Genomic DNA, 10,750 nt, shown 5'->3' with positions numbered 1-10,750 from the left:
ATGAATATCGAATATGATTCCGACTAGTGCTTGCCTACATGAGGGCAAAAGGAGCGTCTGAGGTTCCGTGACAATTGTAAGTGGTGTTTTTAACTCACACGAATATGGTCGAGTTTAGTATCTATGAACCGCAAATGACGAGTTTAGTAAGTGTGCGCAGTTTCGCTGTGCTAACTTAAACCGTTCGTTTGTTATGTGGGTTTTTCATCTGTACCCACGGGTTCCATCTTAGATACGGCATCCATTTTGTCTCTTGCCCTCAAGTAGCCAGCGAACGGACGATGTCCGCTTCGCGACCCTGGGACTCCCAAGATATTTTCGGAAGACACATGTTCTTTGTGAGTGTCTTTATGACGAGGGGGTTGCTACTGTAAGGCAGATGGCGCCGCTCGAGGCTCATCTTGCCGCACGGACTTATTGTCTCAGCCGTGCATCTCATTAGGCACGTCCCTTTGATGCCTGTATATCGTGTTTCCCGATACCTCCCCTTTTACATCCTTTCCGATCTCCCCACTGTCTCCGTCTTCCTCTACACCTGTCCTTGTTCCTATTTCGATCTGTTTTACTGCTGATTGGAATTTGCTAATGGTGGGAAGATGGGTTTTTACAGTTGGGAACCGCCAAATGTTTCCGCACTTATGTTCCGGACCTCAGGTGTTTCAAAGTGACCAAAGCGACCCCTCTGGGGGATAATGGTGGGAACCGGGTTGTAAACTTTTGTGTTCAATGTAATCCTATGGGTAAAAACTGTATAAAAGGAGCGATCCACAGAACCAATTTGAAGCAGTCTCCCCAAGTTGCACGTGGTGTACTTGTCGTGATCTCTGTGTTCCCTGCAGCAAATAAACCTTGAATCTTTGACGTCGAAGGAAGTGTCCCGTGTCTCTGTGATTCGTACGCCGGAGCAGGTTACCCACGAAGGTTTCAGGTGTTGTGCCCTGGCACCGCTGGGTCTTAAAGAACCCAGTCCTTCAGGACCATGCCCACCTCAAAATAACCTTGGAGAGCACCAATGTGGCGAAACGTACTCCACCCTGCTGCCGGCTCCCTTCCTATAACTTACGTGACCAATACAATGTCGAAGAGATCCGGCAAGAGAGCCTAGCCTACTTCGAAGTGAATGCCTTACCCAACACTGCAGGCCATACTCTTTTGGATGCCTTTAAGGTGTCTATCTGTGGCACGATCACCGCAATTAAAATCGTTCGCACCCGGGAGGCCCGACTAGTTGAAGCCGGCCTGACTAAAGGCACACTGCACCCTCGCGGCAGCATAAGAAGCAGATGGCCCTACTCTGGGGCCAACTGAGGGTCTTACGGGTGAATAGGGCAGAACGCTCACTCCTTATCTTATGTGGAAGCAAAAATATAATGAAGGGGGGATAAAGTGGACTTGCTCATGGCCCACTTGCTCCGCATTCAAGTCAGTCATGCCCATATCTCTAAGATCAAAAACAAAGATGGCAAGTAGGAAACATCCGAAACCGACAACCATTGGGCCTTCAATTCTATTCTGCCTTATACCACCAGGTCAATATTACCCAGGGAAAAGATGGTCCATTCCTCGTATCCTGCTCGTGGGCGCCTCTCGACCCTACCCACACACAAAGTCTGGAGGCCCGTTCACATTGGCTGAAGTCCACTGGGCACTGAAAGACTTACCAGTGGGCAAATTGCCGGGCCCAGATGGACTCACAGTCTCCTTCTATTGCATGTTCCTACCTCGACTGCAAGAACACCTCCTTAATCTTTTCAACTCCTTCTCTGACGACACAGGCCGAACCCCCATGAAGTCCATGGCAGAGATAGCTCTTATACCGAAGCCAGGGAAGTACTCCTCCCTCTGCGAGTCTTACCGCCCTGTGCCCTATTTAACACTGATCTCAAGACCTATACCAACATCCTGGCAACCCTCTGGAGCCATACCTACCTGGTGTGATAGATACGGACCAAATCGGATTGATATGCCAGCGTCAAGGGGTGGGTGATATCCGTCAAATAAAATACTTGGTAGAGAAAGTCCAGCGGCGAGATATCCCGGCCTGTCTCCTTTTCCATTGACACTGAAAGGCCTTCAATAGGGTGGACTGGGCTTTCCTTCGAGAGATTTGACAAAATATCAGGCTGGGCCCGATTATGGTCTCTCGAATAATGGTACCCTATGTCGCTCCCACTGCGCAGATCCATGTTAATGGCCTTCTCTCTCCCTCCATACACATTCAAAGAGGGACCCGGCAAGGCTGCCCGCTTTCCCCCCTACTCTTTGCCCTGGCAGTGGAAGCATTGGCGATAGCCATGCACCGGACACCCACTATCAAGGGTATCGCTTTTGGCGGTGACGAACATAGGGTTGTGCTCTTTGCAAACAACCTACTTACCCTGACTGAACCTTGGGACTCCCTGTCGGCATTGTTCTCGCTCCTCCACATCAATGAGCAGATATCAGGCCTCAAGATCTACATGGCCAAGTCACATGCGCTGAACCTATTGCTCCAACCACGGGAAGTTCTTGAACTGCAATCACACACCTCGTTCCAATGGGCGACACACTCGTTCTGGTACCTGGGCCTAAACGTGACCTCCACATTGGCCTCATGGTCCCAAGCCATTTGGCTGTGGTGTCTGTGCTCTGTTTTGGAAGACCTGAGGTGCTAGAAACCGCTTCCCATGTCATGGCTTAGTCATCTTAATTCAGTCAAGATGCCATACAGCAGAAAATCTTGTATCTATTCCAAACTCTCCCCACACCCATCCCCCAAACTGCCATTACACACCTCCAGAGGGAAGTAAACTCCTTCATTTGGGGAAAGGGCTGTCTGAGATTCTCCAATAAACTTCTTATGCTGCCCAGGGACTGGGGGTAGGGGGAAACTAACCTGTTAGTGTACTTTTGGGCGTCACACCTTCGGTACATTTTGGAATGGGTGATACGTAAAAGTTAAAAACATTGGTTTAATGTGGATCAGGCGGCAGCCTGTAGACCTCTCTGGGACTTTGCCTGGCTCCGAAGCAGACTCGAACATGCAGCGTCTACATAGCCACCCCCACAAAAACGGTCCTAGACATCTGGGACAAAATTGCGATCCCCAGAGGCCTCACATCATTCCCCTCACCCTATACCCCACTGGCCCCTAACCCTAGCTTCCCCCCGGCCTTACAACCCCTCTCCTTTCCAGCCTGGGGTGAGGGAGAGTGTTGCATTATCCGGGACCTCTTCGGGGGTAGGCATTTTAAGACCTTTAACCAATGCAAAAAGGACTGTCGGCTCCCTGACATGACAAGATGGAATACAATCATCTCCGACCCTGGTTACTTACGCCAATAAACATGCAAGGGTCAATGCAACAGCTCACCCCCTTCGAGACACTGGTGCACTCCTTTGATGGCACACAGGGATTAATCTCTCACACATATCGGGTTCTACAGCACTCCACCCCCACACACGCTCACTCTTATGAAACTCAATAGCACGCAGACTCCCCAAAGAGCATCTCCCCGTAAAAATGGGAACAACTATGGCGCAACATCCCTAAGATTTATAGAAGCATCCCCGAATGAAAAAAATACATATAAAGTCATGACCCGCTGGTATTACACGCCGGCTCGCCTACAGAAAATGTTCCCTACCTCCTCACCCCTGAGCTGTCATTATAACTTAGCGACAGGAACTTTCATTCATATCTGGTGGCCTTGCCCACGCCTAACTCTATGCTGGAAAGAGGTCCTGAGCCACCGTGGGGTTTCCCATACCAAACATACCTACAGTAGTCCTCCTGGGTATCCAACCGCAGCATCTCAAAGCTATGACACACTGGCACCTTATCATGCACATGCTGGGGGCAGCTAAAGAAATCCTCAACCTCCAATGGAAAAAACCCTCGACCCCCACCCACTCCCTCATGGTTTACACCCCTCTGGATCATCATGGCGATGGATCTTTTAACCTGCTTCATCTCACACTCTGAACCCAAATTCACGTACACTTGGAAACCGCTGCTAAAACATTTTTCCAAGCTAGAATACACTCCCGATATACCCCCCCCCCCCAACTCCACGTCCTTCACCTCTTCGAGGACGCTCTTCTACCTTGCAGAGCCGAACTCCCATCTTGAAGTAGCCTACCCCTCAACGGGCAAGTGCCCCTCTATCCACTCTCTTTCCCCCTTGGCACATTGCGCCCACTCATAGTCATCCCCCATTACCCTCACAGTAGCTTGCCAGGCCATAAGATATAGTACCCCTGGGCACACCCGCATTCCTCCCCCAATATTCCCAGTTGCCTAGTTTTGTTGAAGTAAAGTGTCTCCCTGTCTTTATACCGCAGCCTTCACACTCCAGGGCTACGTAAACTTGTTGTGAGTATTGTACTGTGATATGTACCCATGCTTTACTATGAAAGATTCATAGAACAGATTTTCAGTAAAACAAATGCCAGGTCATAGCTCCAGTACTCATACCAGTTCCTGCCTTTGAAGTAGGCAGAGCCACAGAATGGTAAAGCCAGAAAATGCCTGAAAAAACAACAGCTCGGTCGCACTCTGAATAGACGAAAATATGATACAATATAAACTGGAGATACAAAGCAGTTTTCCAGAGTGTGCACCCTCTGAGGAGGCTCCGCCCGGTCACCCAATTCGAAGTGAATGAAAAAACTAGGACTCGTGTCCTAGACACAAGGTGCACTTCTATTTTTCACTGAATAGTGTAAACCACTGTGATTGTTGCTCTTGAATTAAGTTTTTGTATATATAGCATTGGCATTTGTGTACTTATCCAATGTAAATGGTTTACATTATTCCAGTGAACAATAGTAGTGCACCTTGTGTCTAGGACACCAGTCCTAGTTTTTTCTTTCACTTTCTAAAAGTGGCATTTTCGAACACACAATTTAAAGACCAACTTCACTAAAAAATGTATTTCGACAATCTGAGGTCAGGGAGCCCACATTCCATGTCTACATCTCTTCCCAAATGAAAGTTACAATTGTAAGCTGTTACAAGGCAGCTCCAATGATAGAGTTGGTCCTTGCAATAGTAAAAAACAAAATTGGCAGTATTTCACTATCGGGACATGTAAAACACACCAGCACATATCCTACCTTTCACATACACTGCACCCTGCCCATGGGGCTACCTTGAGCCTACCTTTGGGGTGCCTTACATGTAGAAAAGGGGAAGTTTTGGGTCCTGCCAAGTGGGTGCACTTGCCAGGTTGATGTGCCAGTTTAATACTGCCCTCACAGACACTGCAGTGGCAGGCTGGAGACATGGTTGCAAGGCTGCTTGTGTGGATGGCACAATCAGTGATGCAGGCCCACCAGCAGCATTTGAATTACAGGCCTTGGGCACACACAGTGCACTTTACTTGGGACTCACCAGTAAATCAAATATGCCAATCATGGATAACCAATAATAATCACAATTTACACAGTGAGCATATGCACTGTGGCACTGATCAGCAGTGGCAAAATGCCCAGCGTTAAAAAAACAGCAAAAACGAAATGCAGCACACAGTCAAAAACAGAAGGTCAGAAGTAAAAGGACAGTGGAAAGACACGCCGAAGATGCCAAGTGTAACATCCCCAAACAATGGTGTACATGGGAATCCTCTATAAACAATGCTGCACATGTTTGATAACTCCACAAGTGCTGTGAATGTCTTAAACTTCCCTCAACTACAACGACAGGATACCCGAGTACAAGAAGCGTGTTTCACAGAGAATTACAAAATTATGCTTTACCTATAGTTTTATGATTTTTTACCAAAGTCCATCAAGTAACACGTGGGTGTACTGGTGAAAATTGGTGAACATTGATCAAGGATTGCAGAGTTTACAATAAGTTTCCAAACACTTTGGATACAGCACATACAAAGAGAAATTACTTGAAACTGCAACAATCATAAAGGTTGGCAAGGGCTAGAACATACATGAGCCAAGGATGACATGTAAAAACATGAAAAACTAATCTAGCCAATTTATAGACCAATATAACAATAAAGCCTAATTTAATTGCAGTTGAGCTTTGGACAGATCAAAGTCCTGTCCGGTAATGCGCGTGATAAGAGCAGTATTTGCAGAACCCTTACGCATGAATGTTCTGATGCTGTTGTGTTGTGTGGACCTGCAATCCCTGCATCGCCTCTCTCCTGCATGGACTACTGAAATAGCCTCCAGACTTGCCTCCTATCAAATTACACCCAGGGCCAGTAGGCACATCTTCTAAGTGACTCACAAGATGTCTGCTCTGAGGTGCCTGTCCCTAAAGGCCAGACTGATCCTAAACCCCTGTATCCTGTCCCCAAAGCATCATGTGACTGCATCCAAAGGTGAAAGGCGAACAGGTAACTTCTGCAAAGTGTCAGAAGCTGTTGGGAACTCTCGCTAAAAGTGGAACCCCAGCCACTTAAAGTCTTTATAAAAAGAGTAGGACTTTATTCCCAAAGGTGATCAGTAGAACAATAAGATAAAGCATGTACAGTACAATGTTTACAACAAAGAGCCCTGGAGCCAAAATTAAAACACAATATGAGTCGTGGTGGGCGACAGCAGTTAGCAGACAAGGTAACTAACATCGGGCGTTTGCAAACCTCAGTCTTCAAGAGCAGCAGCAAATTTCACAAGAGATATAAACTTTTACAGACAAAATCAATGGATCGAGGGCAGACAGGGAGAGTGCCCTGATTGCTTACCGGTGATGCTTGTTACTCTTAGACCTTCTCGTCCTCGACCCAGTCCTCTCTAATAAGATATTGTCCAATCAGAGACAGGAAACAAAACAGGAAATGCTTGCTGACACCACCCAGAAAATGGATATAACAAACTCAACCCTACCTGAAATACCAAGCACCACAAAGGCCTGATATTGCGAGGGTGGGTGGGAAGCATGACTGAGTCGAGGACGAGAAGGACTGAGAGTACTGAGGATTACCGGTAAGTAATCAGGGCATTACCTCTACGTCCCTCATTCTTGACCCAGTCCTCATTAATGAGGCATACCAAAGCAGACCCCACAGATGAGGGCAATGACAATGCCAGAGCCTGAAAGAAAACATCAACAAAGATATAAGCACACCCATGTGATTTAATGCCACATTCAGAGAAAGCGGCAGATTACACAGGGGTAGCCACCCCCCCCCCCCCCCCCTACGGCTCCCATGTCCTGCAACACCCCATATCCAAAATTCTTGGGATTTAACTGAGCGCAATTGAAACTATAATGTCTAATAAAAGTGTGTTCCGAAGCCCACCAGACAGCTCTGCAAATTTCATCCAAGGAAACTCAGTTAAAAGCCGCCCATGTAGCAGAACGTCGCCTAGTGAATCTCACTTGAATATTAGACAGACAAGGCAAACCAGAGCCCTGATATGCCAAGAAGATGGTGCCCTTAATCCAATGGCTGAGAGTCACTTTAGGTACTGCTTTTCCACGTCCTGAAAAAACAAAAGTCACAAAGAGACTGTCAGAAGACCTGAAAGCAGTCGATCTGTCTACATACACAGTTAACGCACAATTAACATCTAATGTATGTAACAAGTGTTCTTCTGGAGATGAAGGAGAAAGACAGAGACAGGGTTAGAAAAGTTCTTGTGAAGAATGAAATTTAGAATGAATCGAAGGAATAAACCGAACATACAATTTCAACCCAACTGCATCCCCCAAGAAACATAAAAATGGGGGGGGCACCTTACAGCAGTCAATTCTCCCAAGCATCTGACTGATGTGATAGTCATCAAAAATGAAACTTTAAAGGAAGGAAACTACAAATCCACCAAAGGTAAAGGTTCAAAAGGAGGAGACTGAAGAGTGTGAAGAGCCAGTGATATATCCCAAAAAGGTACAGAGGGTTTCACCGAAGACGTAGTCAAAGAAAAACTGCGAAACAGTCTAGACACAAGAAGCTCAGAATTCATGGTAAAGGAAACCGTGTCCCTAAATGCACGGATAGCTGCCCACTGCCCCTTTAAAATAGACAGTCCATATCCTTTCTCAAATCCATCCATAGAAAATGTAGAATAGATGAGATAATACAGGTAACAGGAGAAATATCATGAAGAGGACACCAGGTGACAAAATTAGCCCAGTATTTAGAATAAGAAGATTGGGTGGAATTCCTTCGAGAACGTGCACCACAGAAATGAGGTGAGTGGGCAATCCTCCCCCCTCTAAGATCCTCCGCTCAACCTCCATACCGCAAGAGTGAGAGGTACCTGAAAGTGAAGACTGAGAGACCGTAACTGAGATGGAATCGGAGGAAGGATCCATGGAGAAAGAATGGCCATGCTCTTCAACAATGGGAACCATGGCGTTTATAGCCAAAATGGAAGAACTGCTCCTACTTGCGCCTCTTCTCGCTGGCTCTGAAACGGTAGTGCCTGAATGAGGGGAAAGGGAGGGAATGAATAAATGAGAACTGAAGGCCAAGGAATTGATAAGATATCCACTCCCAAGGCCCCCACTTCCGGAGTCCTGGACCAGAACAGAGGTCGGAGCGCATTGGCTCGGGAAACAAAGAGATCCACCTTCGGATAGCTGAACTTCCTGCAGATCAAATGAAACATCTGTCTGGAAAGTCTCAGATCCTGAGAGGAAGGAAACTTGTGTCTCAGGGAATCCACCACAGCATTGTCCATGCCCTTGATGTGTTGAGTGGAGATGGACTGAAGATTGAGTTCTGCTCAATATGCTATCGAACAGGCCGCCTGATTAGGCGACTGGCTGTGAGTGCTGCGTTGATGGTTGATGTAAGCCACCATCAGTGCATTGTCGGAGCATATCAGCACATTCCATCTAAACGGATGGGACTCAAAATACCGATGAGATCTCTCCATTGCTGACAACTCCCTGCAGTTGGATAATCGTCTGATCTCTGATGGAAGCCAAAGAGCTTAGACTGAAACTGAATATGATGGAATACACCCCTTTTCGTTGCTATGTCATGAGAACCAGAACAAACACCTTCTTCTGAAGAGAAGAGACTGGATACCTGCATTCCAGGCCTTTCGCTTGAATGAATTCCTTGGCAGTGGTATCTGCACTGCCCCTGATGATTGTGGAAGGGGCACGAACTCGATCCGATATCCCGTTGTCAGAATTTTCAACACTCATTTGTCAGTTGTCATGAGACGCCAGTTTTTGAGAAAGTGACTGAGTCTCCCACCAACATCTAGTGTCTCTCCAGCTGCATCCTTGGCAGCATAGTCAGGAACGATGTAGGAGGCTGGCTTAGTATATGGTGCTCACTTATGTAAGTGTAACACCCTGTACTGATACAAACAACTCTTATGGTGATTTTAGTGGGCTTAGACAACCTTAGAAAGCTCTCTAAGTGGTAGCTGTGGAGAGCGGTCTTCAGGCTAAGTCCAGAAAGAGTGTAAAGCAGCTTGTTTTACCAGTACTTAATTTTATGGTATAGGTTAAGTAAAAAAGAACCACACAGTGTAGTTATGAAAAATATGTATTTATTATTAACACTCACTAACACATTGCAATATCTCCGACCCAAGATATAATTACAATACACACAATACTTTGGAAATAGAGCACGTTAGTAGCACAAATGCCCAGTGGTCTCCACGGGGAGACCAAACCATTGAGGGATGCGCACCACGACAAGTCGAGAATGGACCCAGAAGAGGTAGAAGATCCGGGGACCCAAGGAACCACCCAAGGTGCTCAATGCAAGTCAATGGGTAAAGCGCTGTTGCAGTTTTAAAGAAAAAGGACCCTTCTCAGCGGATCCTGAAGACACCCCGTGGAAGATGGAAGGTTGGAGAGTCATCCCACCTGTGTAGACCCCAGGAACCAGGATACCAGCACCAGGAAAGCCAGGTGCATAGGTGTAAAGTATTACTACGACACATGGTGCATAAGAGGGCGCCGGGAGTAACGCTGGCATTTGCGTAACTCGTGCCACCCTCCTCTCCTACCTGCAGGTTGAGAAGAATCTGCGCCGATGGTGGGAGTAGAGTGCGGAGCAGAGTGGACGTGCGGTTTACCGCCGCAGTCCACAAGGAGGAACAGGAACTTGCATCATCACTTCAGAGCCCAGAAGCGAATAAAGGACGCTTCCAGGTTCAGAACGGTGCAGATTGTTCCGTGTGAATCCTGAAGTCGGAGATTCATGCTGTAAATGATCAGCGTTTCCTGCTGGTGCGGTAATGTTGGGGGCTCCTCCAGAGCGAAGAATCTTATCATTGTTTCTTTGTTCCGCCGTGTTGGATGGCACAGTAATTTGCTAAAGGCTGCAGTGGGAACCATATTATGTTGGTTAGAAGGATCATGGAAATGTGATATTAACATTCTACAGCTCTCCCGAAAACTGCATTAGGTGCTTGCTGGTTTATTCCCAAAATATCATTATCGAGACATTTTAATAAAATACTGCACTAAACGGTGATACCAGTATATTTTTGAGTTTCTAACAATTTGGAGTTTTTTTTGCTGTAAAGAAGGAATAATTATGGATCTCTTTGCAAAAGAACTTCTAAAACAACTGATGTTGTAACGATCTCGCAACATACATTGTTCACCTCTGTTCTATTTGCTGTTTTCTTAACAGGGGCGTTATGAGTTCATACTGGATTCATCCCCTGTGACGATGGGCACACTTTTAATGTTGGTGGGAATGTTTGAGAATATCTCTGCTACGTGTGTATGTTATGGAGTGATGAGTGGTATACTACTGCACGCAATTCCCTAATGAGATTAATTCTTTGTTACAGCATAACTTCTACCAACAACCCATGAATA

The sequence above is a fragment of the Lissotriton vulgaris genome, chromosome 12, assembly GCF_964263255.1.
Source record: "Lissotriton vulgaris chromosome 12, aLisVul1.2, whole genome shotgun sequence".
Taxonomy (NCBI): domain Eukaryota; kingdom Metazoa; phylum Chordata; class Amphibia; order Caudata; family Salamandridae; genus Lissotriton; species Lissotriton vulgaris.
This window is presented reverse-complemented; position numbering follows the sequence as displayed.